The sequence below is a fragment of the Cryptomeria japonica genome, chromosome 7, assembly GCF_030272615.1.
Source record: "Cryptomeria japonica chromosome 7, Sugi_1.0, whole genome shotgun sequence".
Taxonomy (NCBI): domain Eukaryota; kingdom Viridiplantae; phylum Streptophyta; class Pinopsida; order Cupressales; family Cupressaceae; genus Cryptomeria; species Cryptomeria japonica.
This window is the reverse complement of record NC_081411.1, coordinates 579109415-579116802: the sequence shown is the minus strand read 5'-3', so window position 1 is coordinate 579116802 and position 7388 is coordinate 579109415.

The following is a 7388-nucleotide window of genomic DNA, read 5'->3' as shown; positions in this document are numbered from 1 at the left end:
TCTTCTATTAATTGAATAAATCTTTATTTATTTAATTAATTCATTAGCCTTTTCTACCCATGACACATGTCATTCATCTCTTAATTCATACACTACCCACCCCTTTCATTATTTTATTATTTTCTTTACCTACCCTCTAATCATAGCCGACCTCTTTTACACCTCTCAATCTTATCCCTCCATTTCTTATAGTGTCTTCTATGTAAGGAGATGCTTCCTTCATTTATCAACCCTATGCCCCCTGATGATTATTCGACTACACTACGCTTTTGAACTTTCATATGCGATCCTACTTGCAACCACATTTCCGTTCTTTGTTGAGCTCTTGTGCACATATAAAATCTGAGAGCAAATATATCAAGCAAGATCAATGGAAATAGGAAGAATGGAGATTCAAACCCTATTGGACATGTGATGGTATAATCTTTGTGATTTCATTTGATTTGCATTGTCTTAGGTAATCTTCATATGTTATGGTGGATCTTTGTTGTTGTTAGGCTAGGGTTTTGTGGTTGAATTCATTTAGTCTTTCAATATTGTTGTTATCCATTTTCACCATATACATATACATACATATATATGTATATATACATATATATATACATATATATATATACATATATATATATATATACATATATGTATACATATATGTATACATATATATACATATATATATACACATATATATGTATATATACATATATGTATATACACACACACATATATATATATGTGTATATATATACATATATATATGTGTATATATATGTATATACATATATGTATATATATATATATATATACATATATGTATACACACACACACACACACACACACACACATATATATCTGTGTGTGTGTGTGTGTATGCGTTGGAATTTGATCATTTGTACTAAATCGGTAATGTGTATTTGCTTGATGCAACTGGTATATGTTTGTTGTGCACAGAGATTGGATTTGTGTATGATGACTATTTTGTATGTTGTCATTGATGGCAACTATGTTTCTTTAATTAATCTACATCCTACAGTTCAACTGACTAGACTTAACCGGTAAAGTAGAGACAATTTCATCAGAACCGACAATTAGGACTTCAACCGGTAAAAATATTGACAGAGTCTCACACCGACAACCGGTACATGAAATTCATGAAGGATGAAGGAATGCAGTTTTGCAACAACGTTATTTACTAGTAGATAAAGATAACTTCATACCGCATGAGAAGATTTGATCAACAAGGCAGAGACTAAGAAAGACAGTTAATCGGTAGTGATGAAAATCACTCAAATTGGTAAAACGACACAGAATAGGATTTGTTATGTCAGTGGCCGACATAACTAAAATGTACAATGCAAGATTGTTTAGATGCATTGAACCTAGGGAATTGTAATAATGTTCTAGCCCACCTTATGATAATTTTAATTATGTGATGAGGTATGAAAGGATATATATATATATATACACACACATGAGCTTGACAGTGTGATATGTGATGAGAAAATTTTGTATTTCTGATAGTGCGAAGATCAGAGGAGTTGAGAGATGAAGTCTTTGTGATGTTGTAATAATCTAAAGCGGATCTTATCAGACACAAAAAGTGTTATACTGAGATCACTTGTACTTGTTGTCTTCCTAACAGTTGCAGCAAGAAAATTCTCTTATGAGGTCACTCCTAACAGGGTGCAGTCATATCCTAATAGTTCTGATCATTGAATCCTCTAACCAGGTGACACATTAACTTGTGTTTACAAATCCCAGTAACTTGGGTAGCTCCTAATAGGGCTGGTCCTCACAAGCCTTTTTGTAAAGCTCTTAATCGGGGTTAGACACTTCTAACAGGGCGTGCCCCTAACCGGGTGTTGTAGACATTAGCCTGTCAGATCTCTATACTGTAGATAGTGGATCTTGTGGGTACTAACTCCCACAGTGGTTTTTCCCATTTGGTTTTACATGTATAAACTCTTGTGTCATGTGGTTTATACTTTATGTGGTGATTGCATTCTTGGTGTTATTTTTTACATGTTTGTTGAGTTTTAAGTTGGTGAAATTGATATTTAGTTTTGTATTGTTTTTACTATCACTGATTCACCCCCCTTCTTAGTGCCTTATAGGTTCATCATTTGGTATCAAAGCCTAACTTCCTTAAGGCTTAACCGCTTGGAAGGGATCTCTAATCCTAAGGAAAATATGGGTGAAGGAATGAGCTATAGAGAGATGGCTAGAGAACTTTCTGAAACTAAGGATGAGCTAGAAACCCTAAGAGGCAAGTATAAAGCTTTACTAGCTAAAAGGAAGGAACTGACCAAGCAATTATTGGAGATCTCTGACAACAACTCTTCAAATGAGGCGAACATTGATGCATTATTTGAAGAAGTGGAAAAGATGAATGGTGAGAAGACTTACCTGAGAAGAGAGCTGGAAGCACTTACAATCAGGATGAGTGAGGAACTTGAAGCTAGAAGAAAGACTGAGGATCAGATCCAAGATAAAGAGAATGGAATCTTTGAGATCAAGCAAGATAATGCAACTTTGTATGAACATTGGCATAAGGAGAAACATGAAAAAGAAGCATTACAATCAGATCTTGAAATGACAATGATGGTATGATGAAAGATCAAGGATCCGGTCAACTACTGAGGGTGGGGGTGAATCAATAGATATAAAAATTGATATTAACTTCACCAATCTCAGAAATAACCTCTCAAATAAACTTAGAACTATCAATGCAATAACTCCGTCAAGATAAAAATTGTCAAGATGTTCGGTTGACTGTTTACAACAGATAACAGTAAATAACTTGTAACTCACAAACTTCCAAATACTTTTACTAACATAAGTAAAACTTCATTCCATATTGTTGTTATTGGTTATCATAACTTATCAAAGTGAAATAAGTAATTAAGCAATTCAATCATAGAAACATAACCACAAAAACATTCACCACTTGACACAATATTTTTGATGTGGAAACCCAAATGGGAAAAACCACAGTGAGATGAGACTCACAAGATAACTATTTGAACTCTTCTGAAGTTCATCCTGTTAGGAGCCAAGCCTGTTAAAGCTTTTACAAAAAGTCTTGTTAATAATAGATCTTGTTAGGGACCACTCGGTTAAGGGATTGACTATAATGCCTTGTTAGAAGTAATACCTTGTGAAGAGTAACCTTTGTAAGGGATTTAGAATTCAAACTAATGAATCACCTGTGAGAGGATTTGAATAACACCAAGCTTGTTAGAGCTTACCTAGTTAGGATATTTAACTGTTGTAATTGTTAAAAAACAATAGGAGTTTGTTGGTCTGTTTGAATAGCACTTCACTTGCTTGTTCAGATCCTTTTCATGCTCCCATCTACCTTTACTCAGACTGCAGGTACATCATCCTGGTTTGGCAATCACACACTCACTTCAGCTTTTCCAACACATAAACTAAAACAACTCATCGACCTTATATACAAATCAACTAGGTCGGTAACACAACAAAAACTTAATTCTCATAGAGATTACAAACAAATCGGTTCAGGTATGACCGTTGGATTACATAACAATCTCTACACATCATTCAAGAAAGTCTCAATCACTCCTTGATTACTGCTTCATCGAACTTAGTAACTCATCACGCGCATTGCATTAGATGCAATATACTTGCTCATTCCCTAGACAAAAATCTTTTACTCAACGCGCCAAAAACTCTTTGAGACTCTCTTCATACATTATGCATATGTGTCATAATCATTTCCGCTCATTGCCAGATTAAAAACCAATATATCAAATTCACCAAACTTGATCGGTCAGGGTTTATCAAAACAACAGGTAGGGTTTACCGGTTCAACTCTCAAAACTTAGCAATATCAGTTCACTCCACAAAATTTCCTACCGGTTACAGTTTCCTTTCACTTATCTCTTCCTACCAGTTACAAGACATTATTGCAACAATAACATTACTGGTTAATTAACATCAATGAAAACATAACATATCATCAATGAAATCTTCATGCAAAATCCAACAATCTCGCCCTTTGGCATTGATGGCAATACAAATATCAATACCATTGATTGCTGTGATTGTGATTAGGAATCCTGGTTTACATTTCACCATGTACTCTCATTGTCTTCAGCTTGTCTCTGGTTCTTCTCCTCATAATCACATAGTTCTTCTCCCCCTTTGACAATAATGCCAAATTAAAAGTAAAACGTGCAAAATAAAATTTCACTACATCAACAACATGCAACTTGATGCTTCCCCTGTGGAATAACTCCACTCCTACATCAATCCTGCTAAAAAATTCTGCAAGTAGCTCTAGGACAGATGTAATCTACATCATGCTTAATTTACCTCATGAAGGGGTACAACCGCTAGCTAACTTCTAAGATACTCAAAAGTTGTCTTAGGTAGAGGTTTGTTAAAGATATCTGCAAGTTGCTCCTTGGTAGAAACATGCTCTAAGATCACATCTTTACTCTGTACCTTTTCCGTCAAGAAATGATACTTCAATTCAATGTGCTTGGTTCGTGCGTGTAAGACATGGTTCTTTGAAATATTTATGGCATTGGTATTGTCACACAAGATATTTATAGGTTCTGTAAACTTCATCTTAAAACCTTCCAAAATGTGTTTCATCCAAATAGCCTGGGTACAATTCATATAAGCAGCAACATACTCAACTTCAGCAGTAGACTGTGAAATACAACTCTATTGTTTGCTACTCCATGAAACAAGTCTTCATCCAAGAAAGAATGCTCCACTAGTTGTGCTTTTCTGGTCATCAACATTACCTACCCAGTCTGCATCTGTGTACACCTTCATATCAAAGTTTCCTTCATATGGATACCATAATCCATAATCATCAGTACCTTTTAAATATCTGAAAATCCTCTTGGTTGCTATCAAATGTGTTTCCTTCGGATTCTTCTAGAATCTAGCAACTAGACCAACAACATGAGCTATATCCGGTTTGCTGTGAATAATATAGTGCAATTTACCAATCATTGACCTGTATTCCTTCTCATCAATAGATTTGGCCTTATCGTCCTTAGATAATTTACAACCTATAACCATTGGTGTCCCAACTGGTTTACAACCACTCATGCCACATGTCTTTAATACCTCCTTCACATACTTAGATTGTGTGATGAAAATACCACTCTTCATTTGCTGTATTTGCAAACCTATGAATTTTTTTATCTCTGCAACTAGAGACATTTCAAACTCACTTTTCATTTCATTTACAAAATCATTGCTCGTGTCATCATTTTCTCCAAATATGATATCATCTACAAACACTTCACTAACTAGTATCTTATCTCCTTCATATTTGAGATATATGTTACTATCTTCACTGGTTCTTTGAAAAACCTATCTTCATCAAGTGTGAGTGAAGCCTTTCATACCATGCCCTCGGTGCTTGCTTTAATCTATATAGTTCTTTATGCAGCTTACATACCATGTCCTTCTTATCAGTCAAAGAATAACCATCTGCCTGCTCAATGTATACTTCTTCTTCCAGTATACCATTAAAAAATGCAAATTTCACATCCATCTGATAAACTTTGAATCCTTTATGAGTTGCAAAAGCCAATAAGGTTATGCCACCTTCTAGTCTTGCCACTGGTGTAAAAGTCTCTCCATAATCTTCTCCTTCTTCTTGTGCATAACCTTTGCAAACCAATCTAGCTTTGTTGCGAAGTACTACACCTCACATACCTCAGAATAACATGATCATTATTTTTAGGTTCATTATCATCTTCTTCCTCTGAGTTTGCCTATTTTGGTTGAATTGGTACATCAGTATTTGCTATACCGGTTTCAGGTTTCACAGGTTCTGGTTCCGGAAATAAAATGCAGGGATCTTCATCCTTTTTCTCCATACTAGTTTCTCTTGCAGCTTCGAGATACTCATCCACTCGAACATCAAGACTCTCAATGATTTTATGTGTCTGGTTGTTAAAACATTTGCAGGCCTTACTCTTGGTGGAATAGCCAAGAAATATACCTTCACCACTTTTAGCTTCAAACTTGTTAATATAGTCACCTCTCTTAATAAAACATTTGCTTCCAAATATCTTGAAATGACTAACATTAGGTGATCTACCATACCAGTATTCATAAAGGGTCTTGTCCTTACCTCTTTTTACCAAAATCATGATCATTGTGTAGACAGCTATGCTGACAACTTCTCTCCAGAAAGTCTTTGCAACACATCCCTATATCAACATTTCCCTAGCAGCTTCAACAACTGACCAATTTTTTCTCTTTGCAATACCATTCTGCTGTGGTGTTCTTGGTGCAGAAAGTTGTCGTTTGATATCATTCTCTTCACAATATCTAGGAATTCTGCAGAAGTGAATTCTTCGCCTTGATCAGTCCTAAGACACTTGATTTTCTTTCCACTCTCTTTTTTCAGCTGTAGCGTCCTAAAATTGCGACACTTGCAATTTCGACTGCATTTCGGTCTTCACAATGGCGACGCAACCTGCAACCTGAATGGAGACCCTGAAACTTGCTCACGACACTGAAAACTGCATTTTTCAAGCACCCTGGCCTGAACCTCCTTGCACCCTGCTATCCCGGGAGGTGGGACCAGAGCGCCTAGCGCCCTGGTCCCTGGGTCCTATTTTGGGCCCGGTCTCCTAAGGGGCTCGGGTCTTTTTGTTTGCAATTTGGAAATTAACTTTCCTAGTCGGCCTAAGGTCGGGAAAATCAGTCTATCAGCCCTAAATGACAAGTATATAAACTACATTTTTCTCTCTCATTTGATATGAAGAGGATATGTGTACAAGGCGTGGAAATTATACTCAAGCATTCGAGCATTCAAGCATTCCTTCAAGCAATTGATCATTTCAAGTCTCCATTCAAGGCTAAGTGTTGCATTCAAGACAAGGATTCAACCATTGAAGAGGAGATCACATACTACATGCTACAATATACAACATACAACATACAACATCTAAACCTTCGCACATAAGGATACAAACATCCTTAGAACAAGAGACGAACAGATCCCCCTTCGTTTCGCGGATTTTTCGGAGGACCGTGGCGCCGGGTGCCATCGTCCCGACAACTTTTGCTCAAATTTGCAGGACAGTGCCGTATCGACATTTTACTGCTAATTCCAGGTCCGCAGCTTCATCCTATAACCCGAACTCAGTTTATAAGCGAATCTTTATGACTTTCTATGCATGCTTAGCTTAATTTCCTTAACATCATTCTTTACAAAAGAGGGTAGCCTTGCTTTCCTAACCCTTGAAATTCATTTAGCATCCAATCTTGCATTGCGTGGGATTGGATCTTATGAGTTTCAACCCCTCTTTTGAATGTAAAGTCTCTCCCCTAAGTGAAAAACCATCGAATCCTAGCGAACCTCCCTTCTCTCTCCTCGGAGTCG